Consider the following 16757-nt stretch of genomic DNA (forward strand, 5'->3'; position numbering starts at 1 on the left):
CAGAGGGAGAATAAGAGGAAGAAAGAGAGAAACAAGAGTAAACGTCTCCCTTCAAATGGGGAGTGGAGTATTATTTTTTACTCTGCTAGTCGACCGTTATGTATTTCTGTTTCGCTTTTCTTTTTATATCTTCTTATGTTGGCAGCTGCATTCCAATAGTATTTCAGCATATCACGTGTTTGCAGAGAGCAGTATACGAGCACAGAAATAAATCCTATAGTATTCATGCTAGCTTATTAGATAATATGTGGTGCCAGCACATGACAGAGATAAGCATGCAGAGTTCTAAGAATCAAACAGGTTGCATCCATCCAAAGAGGTACGCCCGAATATTACCCTATGTCTATTACACCTTTTCCTTTGTAGAATACGTGCATAGATGCAGCCCCAGCAGGTAAAACAGTGAACATTCTGTGTAAACACCACACAATATGAGAAAGAGTTAGCAGACATAATGAACGTCCTGACAAACCGCAAAGAACTAGTAGTGAATCAAGACAAAATGTCCAAGACAGGAATTATTACTTACAAGGATTAAATGTGGAGAGCTAAAATATTGCAACAGGGATTTTTAGGTCTATCCCAACCTACACTCTTCTTTAAAAACTACTCTGCCACACCTCGGCCTCACGATTGTCAAGAGAGATCATATTTCAGAGTAAATGGATAAGTATAGGTTCAAGGTCACTGGCACCATGGCTCTACATTTGGATGCAGGGCCCTCTCCTTATGGAAGGGAAACCAGAGTGATAATATTACAGGACAAAAGTGTCAGACAATATGGGATGGGAACATATCTAGACTAACTTGGAAAGAAACACCTACAACTCTTTGAGTAGGTAGAAAACCACATTATTTTTTCTTTATGTTTCAGAGGGAATGGAATGGTCCCGGTGGGAAAGGACATCAGTTGCATCACCACAAGGTATAATGCTGATATGCAATAGGGCACCTTCAGTTTGATGGACTACTACTGGCATTGTGGACAATGGCTGTATACGCAGCTTCATTCAGGTTGGAAAGGTCTCTGGTCACTGTGCACACCCCCTCCTTGGTGATTACTGTAATGGACATTTCGAAGTTACATGACCATCCCATGAGTAGTCCAGCTACATTACTGCACCATCATCGGATGAAGAGAGCTGCAGATTATTTTGGCACTACAACCTGGAAAGATGTCCCGCAGGAACACAGGTTGTTCAACAATGCCCAGTTTTTCTTTGGAAGAATCTTTCTGTTCATCCAAGCAAAAGTGACTGCACATTGGTTGCACATAAATCATTGGGAGGTCATGAAGGTGATCAATGCCACTGAAGGTGGCTTTAATGCAGTCAAAGAGAGTTGCAAGCTATGAGAGTATTGCTCACGCAGTATAGGTATGTACTGGACTTGTTGACGGCTATGGAGGGGGGAGTTTGTGCCAAAATTGGGGCTGCCTGCTGTACGTACGTCCCAGCCAATGATGCGGACAATGGAACATTAACAGAGGCCCATACAAATTCTGCATAACTTGCAAAAGAAGATGGTGGACAAGAGGGGTGCCTCCGACGAGTGGTTCACAGGGTGGTTCATTTGGATACCATCCGGAATGTTAGGATTTTTTAAGGCCTTATTGCCCATCCTTGTGGTGGTATTCTTGATGTATCTTCCAGTTAGTTATAGGATGTTGCAAGAGGGTTAGCCAGAAGGTGAGAAGGATGTTTACCGCTAGATTGGTCAATTAAATGCAGGACATTGAGGAGAACATATCCACACTGATGAACGCATGCAAAAGGGAAGGTGAGGAGATAGTTGAAAGATCAACTAAAGGGGGGAATGGTATAGTGAATGTAGAAATGAGAGAAGGCCCACCCTTGGTAATGCACAGATCAGCAAAAAGAACTGCAGAATTTCCATCCATCATTAGCTTTATTTGACAGGCTAAATCATAAAAGCACATAGAACAAATATATACATTACTCACACATATTGTTAAAAACATAAAAAACAATTCTACTTTAATCACAAATATATACATGGCATCAAGGTAATACCACCAGATAAACACAATTCTTAAAACCTGAATAATAAAACACATGCACATATTCATTGTAAATCAATTTTATAGCAGTTCATTATTAGCAAAAATGAAACAGAACATCTTTAAAACAGACAGCAGCAAGTAATTCACAATGTTAAGCTTGATGCCTTGGTTCTAATGTTCCTGATCCAGCCAAGAAATTTGGTGACTGCACACGCATAAATAAGGTTACAGTCAGACTGAAGAATTCTGAGCGCAGTCTGACTACTTTGTGTCCCTAGTAACTTGCATACATGTTTAATCCATTTAACACAAGCAGCAAGATAGCTTGGACATACAAAGAAAACATGACCAGCCGACTCTGTGCGGACCTTACATGCTGGGGACAGGAGATCATTATTAGGGATTGATTTAGCAGTTAAAGATTTCAAAGGAAGAGCGCCAACTATACATTGAAAATATAGCTTGTGGTCCAAAACGACAGTAAAGGCATCCCAGTTAGGCTCCAGGAGAGGCTCACTTTTGAAATCCAAAAACTTAACAGTTACATTTGCGGCAAGAGCCAGTTGTGAAGCCCTCTGCCTGACCCAGGTCCAATAATGCTTTTGTGGAAACTTACAATGAAGCCAGTTGATAAATAGAGTTAAATAACAAAAGGCCTTGGATAACCAGTTAGGGGCAGAATTCTTTAAAAAAACACAAAGTGCACCCATGGTATCTATCCTTGCATTAGTGCATATTTTCATCTTTTAAGAATGAGCAAGGATTTACAGAAGCAGAACAGGAAATTGGACTAATAGTAAATATTTGTAAACGTAATTTTAGCAGGAGAAAATATGCATGTTTTTTTACAGGACAAGTAGATGACATAACCTGTCCTATGGACAAGTAGAAATTTTTATAAAATTCCAAACCCCTGACAACATATTTTTAACTGCTGCAAATGAATCCTCTGGTCCCTCAAGACTAAATTTGTTCACTGTAAGAATGTTGGCAAACTTTGCAGGGTTCAAAATATGTTTTTATGTAATCCCTACATAAGAAAGTTCTTATTTGTTGAACACTATCTACAGCTGCACACTAAAACAGCCCCCTGAGGATCTTAACCTAAAGCCAATGACAAGTAGTGAAGTCAGAAGCTTGTATCTTATCATGTGTGATGACAACACTTGAACTTAAATTCTCTAAAGTGTTTAAGTGTGTTACAGCCATCTCTAGTCCACTTGCAAACCTTTCCCATACTTAGTCTAGTGCCAAATGTTAGTGTAGTAAGTGCAGTAATGGTCACATATTTCGGGCTAATGTATCACTTTCTTACAGTCCTCCCACAAATCTCTTAACACAATAATGCTAAACAAGGAATCCAGATCCTTCCAAAGCAGCCCTCTCATGGCTATTATTCAGTTTAACTCCGTACATTTTTATGCATGCCGAGAGATTGTCTCTCATGAGCTCCAGCTGTGTGTTTATATTGCTGAGGACCTACTCCCATATCTTGATGTTTTGGATCGTGTGATGTGCATACATGGACATATTCCATATTGAATTGTACAATCCTTCACACCCCTTTCCTCGTCAGCTGAGTCATCATAGGAACTCTGCTGTCACTTAGATCAGCCTTGGCGCCGATAAACCCTTTTATTTAATTTGATTTCTGTTCATGTTTTCTGATGGCATGAGCTACTTCCTCTTTTACTTTAGCTATGGAATAACTGCCTAATTCTTTTGTAAGGTCATTCTTTATCCAATTTCCAATTTTGTTTTACATCTGTGCAGATATACTTGTTGCCAGCGATGGATTATCCCATGAAGAACGTAGGCAGATGTTGATTAAATATTTTTTGATTTGGGAGAGCCAGAAGATAGTTTTTTAGACATATCAACCTCAATCACTTCCTTAAGTGCCAACCTGTACAGTAAGAGCTCTGGTACTGACCACAGCCTTCTCCAGAATGGTGGGGGGGCGGAGTCCGGCTTTATTAACAATTGGTTTGATTCCTAAATCAAGCATTAGCAGCAACAGGGGAGTATTGTCAGGAAGGTGAGCAATAGTTCTCAAAAATATGCTTTCAGAACATATAAGTGAGCATACAGTTGCAAAACCCCACAATTTGGAATCGTAGAGAACAGAGTTTACTACCTTCTCCTCATAGATTTGGGTAACCGGATCAATGGGTTTCAAAAAGGAAGAGGTATGCTCTTTCACTATAGCACCTAAAATCGGCTTATACTTTGTAGTCATTAGGTCGAACTGGAGGTTTCCAAGCCAGGGTTGGAGACAAGGTAACACTCAAATAAGTAAAAGCATCGACCCTTTCTAGTAGTGTACCCCCCAACTCTGATTTACACTTGTCCCACCTTGACCTCTTGAGCACCATAAACTTAGTCTTTGCCGAATTCATCTCTAATCCGTGAGCTGTACAAAATTCATCAAAGCGTGTAAGGGCACACTGGGGCCCGCTTGGTGTGTTAGAGATCAATAAAGTGTTGTCCGCAAACAACAAAATGTATACCCCCGCCCCCCCAAGATAGGAGCATCAGTAGGTAAGTCTAACAGAAAGGAAACAACATCATAAAGAAACAGTGAAAACAAAGTCGGGGCTAAGACACATCCTTGGCGTACCCCCTTACATATGGCAAAAGGTTGTGTCAACTCTCCCTGATTGCCCTGGTGTTGTTGCACTCATGTAAAAGGATTAATAATTCCAACAAATTTGATGGTATGCCCATGGCGCCCAGCACCCACCAAAGTTTTTTCCTGGGGACCAGGTCCGAGGCCAATTTGAGGTCGACAAAGGCAACATATAAGCTGCCTCTGCTGATCTCCACCATTTTCCAATATATTAAGCAAAAGGCCTGATCCACAGTACTAGTCTTCTTACAAAACCCAGCTTGATAGGGGGACAAAACTTCGCTGCCATTAATCCAGTTGTTAATCCTGCCAAGAATAAGACGTGCAAATATTTTTTTGCAAACAGTCCATTAAGCTAATTGGTTTATAATTCCCTGGCAGGTATTTATCACCTTTCTTATAAATTGGTACAAGTTTGGCACCCTTCCAAGAATCAGGAATTGGGGCTCCTAAAGAGAAGGCATTTGCCAAAAAGAGAATGCACCTAGACCAAATATCCATGTCATGCAAAAATACGTTAGCTGAAATACCATCCAGTCCTCGGGCCCTACCTCTTGTTATATCATCAAGGACTAGCATAACTTCAGGAAGATCAAAAATAAGCTTTGATGTGGTTAAGGTCTTAGCACCTGAGGTTGCAGAAAGAGATGACGAAGGCAGAGTCAGAGTAATCAATACACATGGTCAACCAAGGTGAAGGACTGGGACAAAGAATAAAAGGCTGAAAAAATGCTCTACCCATGCAGATGGGGGGATCTGATTTTGAGGAATAGGTGTACAGCCCTTACATCCCCATCTTACAAGATGCCAACATTTAGTGGTTCACGCAACCTCCTTTCATCACAATTCTTCTTGGCGCATGCCTGGGCCACTTTATAGTTCTTGCTAACTGAATCTGTGGGATGTCTCTGGACCTTAGTGCTTCTCCAAGCTGTCAACTTAAACATCTCCAATCCCTTTTAAGCCATGCGTTTTCTCTGCCCATATTGTCTTTGGGCTTAGTTGTTACAACTGTAAAGTATCTTAGTATTTCTCCAAAGAATCTATTGTGAGTGTCAGTAACAGCCTGCAAATTATCTGGTCCTATGACAGTTACTTCCATCTCAACCAAGACCGAATGAAGATCACCACTGATCCTACTTAAAAGATCTGTCTTCCTAACTATTTGGGACCATTTGAGACTACATGTATTAGTTGTGATATAGACATCGCTTGTAGTCACAGCAACTTGAGAAACATTCCCAACCTAGAGTGGAAAGCTTTTAAGGTCATACACAGTGTGTTATGATCACTTTCTTCCCTGAACTCGACAGCCATATCAAAATGGTATGGCCAGAGGTAGAGATCTAATAAAATGTAGTCAATATGACTAGAATGGAAGGAGCTATCAACGTTGTTAGCCCCCTGCTATCTGATTTAGTTCTCCCATTGGCTGTTCTCACCCCAAATTCTAGAGAGAGTGTTTTAGCTGGAGGGCAGTTTCATTTCACCTGTATATTGGGGTTAGTTTGAGCTGGAGTTTCCCCCATCTCTCAGCCTCAGCCCTTTCTGCACTAACATCATCACTTGAGAGGGGTTCAGATGTGGTATTGAAGTCCCCTGCTATTAATAGATAAGCTTCACAGCGATCTTTGCCCAGAAGGTCCTTAAGCGCTATAACAGTTGGTGATTTTAAACCACCTCTGACCTCCGGCGGCATAGACATTGTACATATCAATAGGTCTAAAGGTACCCATCTCTATTCATAAGGTTAAAATCGCCATACAGTTAGGCCCATATTTATACTTTTTTAGTGCCGCATTTGCATCATTTTTTGACGCAAAAGCGGCGCAAACTTCCAAAATACAACTGTATTTTGTAAGTTTGTGCCGCTTTTGCGTCAAAAAGCAGCGAAAATGCAGCACTAAAAAAGTATAAATATGGGTCTTAGTGTCTTATTAAAGGATTCAAACTAGATTCAATCCATATTGTGAGGCCACCAAGTGGTCTTCCAATGGAACCACATAGGGCGGGAATCAAGAAATTTAAATATCCAGGTTTGAATATGGTTACCATGGACCATGTTTCTTGCAACAGGCAAATATCAAATTGGTCTATAAAATAACTCCAACCTGGTAAATAAATTTTGGATTTTAAATCCAGCTACGTTCCAGGAGATGATTGAAAGCCGGCCTGTGCCCCGTGGGGAGAATAAAGTGCAGGGTACCACAGTATTCCCAGCGTCATTCCTTTGTGAAGGCCAAAAGGGAGGAGACGGGCATGGAAGTGGGGCCCCAACCAACGAATCACCGTCTCTGATGAATACAGGGTCATTATTCCTAGGAGAAGTAAAATTGGGACAACTAGGACCCTGACATTTACCAGAAGTAACCCCGGGAAGAGCCTCATTCAAGGTGAATAGCCTGGTACTTCGTACTGATTGTCAGTCTACATCCCCTAAAAACTATTGCTCTGTAGAATGAGCTGGGGATGTAGGCCCATCTTTAGTGGAGTTAGGAGCTCGTGGCCTATATTTGAAACAGATGTTGGTGTCAAATAAGGTTGATGTCCGCACATCAAATGCCACTAAATTGTTTACCAGCTTTCTATTGGGAAGAATCAATTCAATGGTGTCATAAACAAGATCAGAGCGTGTATGCCTAGTCGCTCCCAAAATGTCCTCTCTTATGATTGAATGACAGCCTCTCACTTTATGAATCCAATTAATTGATTTATTTATCACTGCACTCTCCTCTTCCATGTGTAGACTGTTCTTGAGTTTGGGGACATTAACCATAAAAATTGAATGCCTTTGAGACCTAATAGAAGGTCCAGCTCTGTATTGATTTTGTTAGTGAAAAATTGTAGGGGACTCCTAGTTAAGCCCAACTCCCTTGTAACATTATATGAGCGAGGTATGATGTGTTGGGGATGCGATACCATAGATGTACCCACGTTGCCCTGGTCCTCTGGTCTCCTTTCTTCCCTAACCATTTTGGCCCACCCCTACATTCTGTTGGGTGAGGGGGAATACTAGGTGTGGGTGTTTTATTTATTTGTATATATTTTTTTTTTGTGTTGTAATTTTTTTATTGATTAAACATTATATCACAGTAAAGTTACATAGTGATTCTCAACAGGGGAAATTGAACATAGGAGCAATAGTCTTATATTGCACAAAAAAGAGAATCAGGAAAAAGAGGTAAATGGGGGGAGAGGGGGAAGTTGGGTAGGGAAGCTATCAAGAGCTATCACTGATGAAAGGCGACCAGGTCTGTGTGAAAAGTGTCACCTGATCATGAAGAGCATATATGACCCTCTTGTGGGCTGCGGTTCGTATCATTGCTATAATCCATTCCTCTGGGGTCGGAGAGATGAGTGAACTCCAGTGTCTTGGAATGCAAGCTTTGGCTGTCGCATGGGCTTTATGCAGAAGGTGGCATTGGGGTCGCAACAGTTCTGGAGTGTCTCTGGTGTCGTGGAGTAGAACGAGCGGGGGTGTCAAGGGAATCCGGACGGGCATGGTTGTCCTCAGTATGATTCCAACTTCCTCACAGAAGAACTGAACAGAGGGACATTCACAGAGAATGTTCTGGTATGGGAGTTTTAGACTCCTTAGACGGTGAATGGTCCTGATTACTATGAACAATACTCAAAGCTCTAATAGTGGGTATATTATTGCCGTGAATGAACTGGTTTAACAGAGAACAAAGATGCGAAACCATGTTTTTAAGATCCCCCACCTCCCTCCTAAGTTCTACCACTGGTGTGTTAAGTGAGGTAAATCACCCAAAACATCAGAAGCTGGTTCATTTACAGTGTCAATCTGTCACCTTTCGTCTGATAACAGATGGAAACTCATGATGCTAGTGCCAGAAAGTACTTCAAGACCATTGCTGCACGGGATCGTTGGGAAACACTCAGCCAGGCTCTGTTCAGCAGATGCATTGGGTGTTTTATTAGCATCCGAAATTGGCAAATCATGGCCTCAAGTTGAGTCACAAACATCCTTGTCACTGGGAAGGCCACAAAAATAACTCCTAATGTTCTGAACATCTTGTTTGGATTTCTGTGATTTGAAATTTACTTTCCTGGATTTTAGAGTTTTTAAAGTTTTAAATTTGGGGATAGGACCTTGCTGTTCGATCTATTAAAAGTGCTCCAGGTGCCTCTTGGGATGGTGCCTCTTGGGAGGGCACATAAGTGCTAATTAGTGACTCCACTTCCTTGATCAAAGGGTCATTCTTCTTAAGAGTACAGTTATTTTGTTTGGCCAAGTTGGACAGGATACTGGCCATAGAAAGGGAAAGAGAAGAAATGGGTTTAACGCCCATAAACGGTGTCAGCAACATTATAACTAGGGACAGAGTAGGGCCCTCTGATCCTAAAATCCCCAAAGGGATTGTCCCTAAAAATGAGGATGGTGATGACATCATTAATTGCTTCACAGCCTTTTATAGGGCCTGTGTTTCCAGAAAGCTTAGCAAACAACACTGGGGCTCTCTCCTGTGGGAAATGTTCTCAGGAAAGTGTAGGGATAGACTCCTGACACTGAATGAGGCAGATGCTAGGTCCTATTACCTCATGAAGGACACCATGATTGAGGGCTTTGGGCTTATCCCTGAAGAGTACAGGTTCAAGGAGACTTGAAAACCCAGAGTCAGTCCTGGGTAGATTTTGTGGACTTTTCAGTTAATACACCAGGTGGCTGGTTAACAAGTAAAAATGTGCATGATTATGAGGGACTTTACAATATATTGATGGAAAAGCATCTGTTGAGTAGTTGTGTTCAAGAGAAGTTACATCAGTACCTGGTAGACCTAAGCTTACTTTCTACTCAAGAGTTTGGGAAGAAGGCAGATCACTGGGTCAAGACAAGGGTGACCACAACTTTCTACTGGTGGGGGAGACCACAAAAAGGAGGGCAAAAAGCCCCCCAAGGGAAATAGGGTGTACTTCTTTTTAGTGCACCATATAGCGAGCCAGCTCCCTACACATACCCCTCTCTTTAACAACATTCTTTCAGAATCCCTCTACTCCAGCTGAAAGAACTCTTGATTGCCCATGGGGAGAGTTTTAAAAATGTTATCTCGATAAGACATGTGACATCCACAGATTGAACCGGTCCATACAGGGTAAGCCACTATTAAATCTATTTCACAATGGATAGTTTCATGTATCCTGCTGTGCTATCAAAAAGCTAACAAGACACTAACATCTATACCAAATGTTCACTCCACTAGGGGTAAAGCGGCTAATGTGGCTTAAACGAGGAATATCCCTGTAGCAGATATTTGCAAGGCAGCCATGTGGAGATCTGTTCAAACATTCACCAAGCACTACTGGCTGGACTCGGATGCTAGAGCACATGCTCAAGTAGGACAGTTTGCTTAAATGGCTAACTTACTCATTCCTCTGCCTTCTCCACTGCTCTTAGTAGGGATGGGCTTGCTACTTTATTCATTGCTTATGACTTCTAATGGAGATCCCCTACGAGAGAAGGAACAGTTTCTTACATGTAACTCCAGTACTCTCATAAGGGAATCTCCATTGAAGTTATAAGCAAACCTCCCTCCCTCTGTTGCCCCTTCTCTAAGTCCATTGTTTTTTTTTTTACTGCCTGTCCCACTCACCTTTTTTTAAACCATATCACCCTGCTCTTTTGTTCCTTCCTCACCCCTCCCTTGTCCTCATTGCTTCTGCTGTTCTACTGCCTTTACTTGTTCCCTCTCCCTCTCACAATCAAATTAAAATGAACAAGTGACGGGTGCAGCAGAGGGATTTATTTGCTGCAGCTACCTTTCTGCTGATGAGGTCCTTTATACACTGCCAACCCTTATCCCTGTCTCTATTCACCATAGCAGATACGATAAGGAAGTCAAAATAGGAACCAACCAATGTAAGTAACACAAAGAATAAAATTGCTATAAGGGCCACAAATGTTAAATAATGGCTAACTAATTGCAGCCACTGTGCTGTTTGAAGTTTTAATTTTAGAATGAGGGGGAGCACAAACGTGCTGCCCAAGCGAGATCTTTCTCACAATTTATTCACAAGCACAGAGAAAACTGCACAATGCACACCGTATAAACAATACAAACTATGGGGCAGATCCTGGTGCAGTAAAATTAAGTATGTCAGTGTTGACATTAAGACAAGTAAAGAGTAATGATATCTGGCTTAATTTCCCACTACAGGGTACCTTGTGATTGTTGATAACTTTCTATTTTGATATCTCACAAACCAAGAGTGACAGTGACACTTGGTCACTAGCCTGCATCTAGAGGAAATAGGTCTTGATCCCAAAGAGGCGCACGCGAGAGTCAGAGATCTGACCCTCTGAAAAAAGTGAACTGGTGTCCTACAAGAACAAATGACATACACAAAGACCTTCCAGTTTATATGCTCAGTCTTTGGCAGTTGGGGAGAAGTCTACTGCCAGTGCTGTGAACCTTCAGAGTTCCAAATTCTAAGCAGTTATGTTAGAGTAAGTATTTCCTCCTCAGAGGGTATGCTTGAAAGTGTTGGTCTTTCTCTGCTCCCAAAGTACTCTGTATTTTGCATAGTGCCCCGAGAGCACAGTAGGCGTGTGCTCCTGTTTTGTGTGCTCCCGTAGCACTTTGGTATTACAGAAGGGGCCAGAGGTGTTTTTTCGGCTACTTTTATAATTCTGATACCTCTGGTGCACATGTAGAAACATCGCTATCTTGATAGGGCACATTTGCATGAACCCTGCCAGACATCCCCTTATAAGTAGATGCAGTCACTGATTTGCACCCGCTTGCAGTGGGATCTCTGTCCTCTCTTTAAAGTGCAGACAGCCGCTGCCTGCACTGTGAAACACGATGCATCGTCTTTCACTTAAAGCAGTGCCCCCAAAGCAGACGCATGTTCACGGGTGTTATAGGGTCAGCGCATTCAAGATAAGGTGCACCTAGCGCAAACCAGAATACTGCATCCGTTCTGTAATCAGGGCCATGATGTCAGCCAGGTGCCTTTATGAGTCGAGACAGCTCCATTGTCCAGTGGTTAACTATGTGCATGCTCTCCATTTCCAGGATTCGTAGAAGCAAGAGAAAGAAAGAACGTGGGATAGGATGCCACCGTTGTCTCTATGTAGTTTCCTCCATCATACATTCACTGTTCATGCAAAAAGCTATGTGTATTCAACTAACAGTAATTCTAACAACAGGTGTATGACAAATGTGTGCATTGTGGATACTGTAGGTTCAATAAGGATGTGAACTGAACCGTACCACTGATTTTTAGTTTACATAGTGACATCCGTAAGAGCGAGATAGAGTATTGTTTAGTGAACTCATTGCTAGGGGGATTTGCCACTCTTGAAAGCCATGTCATACCCTGTCCTGTCATCCTCAAATTGGAGGATGGGCACTCTTTTTTCTTGAATTCTGAAGAAGGCTTTTTTGGCACATACAGATTACATGATGCTGATCAATACAGTACACAGGGAAATTCCATATTTTAAGGTGATTACTTTTTTCCCCCCGTCAGTAGGGCCCTTACAATGCTCATAGAATAGGCTCGCCTTGAGGTAGATAGAGCGAAACAAATTGAGTTTTAGCCTTACAAAGTGGGGTGCTGTTAGTTTATAAGTATCTTGTTTCTCCTTTCTTTTAACTGGACTTCTTTGTGTACAACTAGGTCAAACAACTCAGCAAAAGAGGATCACTGAACCCATTCGCTTTTAATCTCTTCTTCATGGTAAAGGGTTCACCTGTGTTTGCTCAACCAACATGATCTCTCTCCCAAGCAACATACAGTAGAATGTCACTAGTTTCCTGTTGTATTTCACATAATGCTTCTGTTGCTGAATATGCATAAAATATGTCTAACTTTTTCCAAAGGCATGTGTCAAAAACATATTGTAGTGATTAATGCACTAATCAAAGTGGTTTTTAAAAATATGTCTTTATTGTTTTACAGGTTTACTTCTCGCAATATAATTCTTGAAAAGTGTTTGTATACCTGATGGAGAGCCCCCTCAAGGGTTGGGGGGCCCTGAAGGGGCTGCAGTGGTTTGAGTTAAGTCTCTGTCAGCATTGTGAAGAATTGTATGGACATATTATATTGAAAAGGAAGAATACGTGAAAAGGAGAAATAACCATTAAACTATAGACTTTATTAAGCAAAACACACATTCACATGTAACTAGCAATAAAACATGTAATAAGGTAGTCAGGTAATCTTTACATCTTGTAGTCTGGTACAACAGAATGATGGCTAATACTCATGGAGAGGAGAGAGACCACCTATTGTTTTTGAGTGTTTTTTTCTGGGAGTATTGTTGCCTGGCTTATTCCTTTCACCTTGTTCTCCTCTTACCTATGTTAGTATTAACAGCTACATTCTTCATGGTTGTTTCTAAAAGGCATCTGAGGCCCTCCTTCCCCTGTCACCTCTTCTATGTTTCATATACTGATTTAGGATCTTTTAGCAAACTTGTGCGTCCAGGGTGTCTATTATAGCAATGTTCCTCAAACCCTATTTCTCTTTCTCTGACTCAGTGATCAGAGTCTGCTGGACTGCTAGGCCAACAAAGCATGTACTCACCACTTGCAATTCACCTTTCTGCTGCTAATTGGTGGTTATCAAAATCTGGAATGAGTCCTTGGCATAAATATTACCAGAGGTTTGTTAGTCTTCCCAGATGTCAAGGGATTAATGCAATTATTGCTTCTTCGCCTCTCTTTTAGAGGGCCATTCCTTCCTGGGGTATCCTTAGTTCACAGATGTAGGTAACATAGAACAATGAGTGTCTTTAAAACGTGTAAAACACATCCATAGAGCAGATGGAAATTGGGCAAGACTTATTGCTGCAACCTCAGTTTCCTCAAGACTCAAATGGTCAGCAAAAAGTTAAATACCATGCTGAAAAACAGGGCATTTGGGTAAACAGGGCTGGTTCTGGAGGAGGCCTCATAGATGTCTCCACGTGCTGAGGGAGATTAAACAAGAGATAACTGACTATCCTCAAATATATAGGTCAAACTACAACACAAGTTATAAAGGCATAAAACTCACCCTCCGAAGGCCATTTGGGTAGTGTGGTGTGACAAGGAACTTTAAAAGACTCCAACCCTGATCCAGGATCTCAAATGAAACACATACAAGGAAATGGGAAGAAAGCAAAGGAAAACAACAAGCTCACAGTAAAGAGAATCGAGGGAGAGGCAAAAACAACAGAGATGCACAACGCAGTGAGGCAAACTACACAGAAAGAGAGATAAACTGACAAAGTCATGATCTTTATAGCAAAAAGTGGTCTTCCCTCTGACCTTTTATGTATCCTCCGCCTACAGTAACCCAGAAGTGTAACCTCCCATAGGAACTAAACGAAATGCAAATGTAATAAAGCACAGAGTTCCATATGCAAGAAATCCAAAGAAAGATTAGTGCCAACATGCATGTTACACCACTGTGTACATACTGTTCACCCCCTTTTTATTTCCAAAATGGCTGCTGCTTGTGCAGAACTTTGGTTTTCCCAGCATATCTACATAGTTTGCTTGCTCTCCACAGATACCACTGTCCCAACCATAGTTGAATCCTTCTGGCAGAAGCAAATGTCTGTAGCAAAGTAGTCATGTGCAACCTTGCATGACACTGACTAGGGTCAGAATGCCTGTTCCATTCAGGCCTGGAAAAGTTCTGCAGGTTGGGTAACATGAATAATCTACTCGACCTAACTGAAATGTACTTGACCCATAAACTGGTCTCAAATTGTGTGATACTAAGCAAATCTTTTATTTTACAAAGCTGCCTTTTTCTTCATTCTCACATATGAGTGCACCTTCAAATATGTAAGTTCAGCATTTCTGCTGTAGAAGACAACACTTTTGTTTGATTAAATATACTAAACGTTTGACCTATGCATAATAAGAATCTAACTCAGAAATAGGGTACACGTGATCCCTGAATTGCCTCTTAGTTTACTAATAGCATTGCCATCAGGGCAGGAGTGTTTCTCAGTTATGTTTAAACAATCACTTTTAATAAATATATTACTAAAGCATGATGTGGTAGCTGTCTGTCATTTACAGACAGTAAATTTCCCATTGAAATGGACAAAACCGTTCCCACTAACTTGCAGCTTTACTGATAAAACTACGTAACGTATTGTTACAAATGGAGTTTCTGGTTGGCTAGGGTATGCTCCTCAGCCAGACAGAACCCACCACTCTAGTCAGGGCAAGTGAGTTACACAGAAAAGCAGTGCTTAATTTGTAAATAAAAATGTGCCGGTGCCCAGAACTCTCCTCCCAAACACGCGGCTGTTGCATTTAAATGTGCGAGCACGGAATACCGAGGCAGCGTAATCTTGAAGCCATCTCGGCCACTTTAATTTATTTACAGCCACTCCATGCCGCTTCAGCTCACTCTTGCAGCTTTCTGCTTTCTCCCATTGTGACTCTTTTTTTTTTTTTTTTTGTCTTCCTCCGTCTTTCCCATATGTGTCTTTTGCTCTCAGTAAATGTTTGAGGCAGAAGAATAAGCACCGGCCCTGAAAAATAAGTGCTGGTGCTCAGCACTGGAAACAACAAGCACAAATTAAGCACTGCAGCAAAGATAACCTGTGCTCACTCCCTGGTAGCTTTGCACAGAGCAGTCAGGCTTATCTCCAAAGGCAATGTATAAAGCATTTGCGCAACACACTCACACCAGTAACAGAATAAGTACACCACAAAAGAGACTCTACACAGGAATATATCAAAATGTTTCTATATTGTAAATATATTTAAATAGTGCACATTATGCAATTACTGAAATGTTGCTCATTATCCTGACAATGTAAAAGGAATCTAGCATACTGGTCAGGCAAATAAAAAGGGAGACCTTGACATCATTCTTAAGTCCTGCTGGTTCTGCACCATTGGCAAAGAAGCAGCCCTCAATTTCTTGGAGTCGCTACCATGCCACTTCCCACTTTCTGTAACTCTGTGTGCCACCTTCCATCTCATCTGAAGGCCTCCTATATAGAACAATGACTTCAAAGAAGAAATCTCGGACATCCTCATCACTTCATCCATCAAAATACCCACACCACCCCTCAGTGGTTTTAACCTTCCAGACAATTCAAGCATGAAAAAAGGAGACACTCCCTCCTCAACCTCACTGACACACATTTAGCGTGATACAGCATGCCACGAAATCAACTCACCAAAAAAGCCACATTTTTAACCTGGTTCTTAATGTCACCAAACATGCAGTGCAAACCACCCATACCCCTGAACTGGACTAACCACGTCACCAGCTCTGTCACCCTGCTCAGAGTCAAGCCAGCAGATTGAGGTTATCCCAAAAGAAAGCAACACATTTTGAGATCCTTCAAAGACTTCATCATCGACAACCTATAGCTCAAACTCATCGCACACTGTTCTACCTCTAGTTCGATGTCTAGGCAACTTCAAGATATTTTTGGGAAATCATGTGAACACCCGTACTTCAACTAAACATGTATGTGCTAGCTGAACATTTCAACTCCGGGCACTCCAAAGTCACTTTTGACAAACACTCTATCTGCAAATAGGAAATAAATTTGAAGAACATTTTACTCATCAAATCGGCCAAATACTATACCTAGAACATCAATAAAGCTACCAATAGGAGCACTACTCTCTTCAACCTCTGGCTGGCCTCCTATCCCACACATCACAAACAAGTGCAATGCCATCAGCCTATTCTTCAGTAAAATAATACAGAAGATCCAACAGTACATTAACAACAGCAAGCCTGTTACTCCTCTGACACACCGTGCCTCGCTACATCGCACAATGGTCACCCTTCAAACCCTTGTCTCTTGCAGACCAGTCTGACATCATCAACTCCCTCTGTCACCTCCTATGAAAATGATGTCTTGTCCTTTATTAAAACATATGCTAGTGAAGCTCTCTCAACCCTACACACCACTGTCAATGCCTCCCTCACTCAAGGTGCCTTTCCAAAAGCTGTCAAGGCAGGCCAGATCCTCCCACTTCTGAATAAACCCACATTAGACCCTGATGACCTGGCCAACTATCAGTGTATTACTCACCTACCCTTCATCTGTAGGATCATTGAAAATGCCATCTACACTAACTTCAAAATCATATGAACACAACTGCA

General features: G+C 41.6%; 1 long non-coding RNA gene across 9 annotated transcripts in view; it reads left to right on the forward strand.

Moving 5' to 3' along the window:
- The window catches only part of LOC138248725 (uncharacterized), a 75484-nt gene extending 60823 nt beyond the window's left edge, over positions 1 to 14661 (forward strand). For 8 of the 9 annotated variants that reach the window (XR_011194631.1, XR_011194628.1, XR_011194633.1 and 5 more), the window contains exon 4: positions 875 to 12498. This is a non-coding gene — a long non-coding RNA (uncharacterized lncRNA). Of the gene's footprint in view, positions 1 to 874; positions 12499 to 12578 lie in introns of those variants that run through there. The other variant, XR_011194632.1, reaches the window with a different exon arrangement.
- The last annotated feature ends 2096 nt before the right edge of the window (positions 14662 to 16757 follow it).

The sequence above is a fragment of the Pleurodeles waltl genome, chromosome 8, assembly GCF_031143425.1.
Source record: "Pleurodeles waltl isolate 20211129_DDA chromosome 8, aPleWal1.hap1.20221129, whole genome shotgun sequence".
In the NCBI taxonomy this organism is placed as follows: domain Eukaryota; kingdom Metazoa; phylum Chordata; class Amphibia; order Caudata; family Salamandridae; genus Pleurodeles; species Pleurodeles waltl.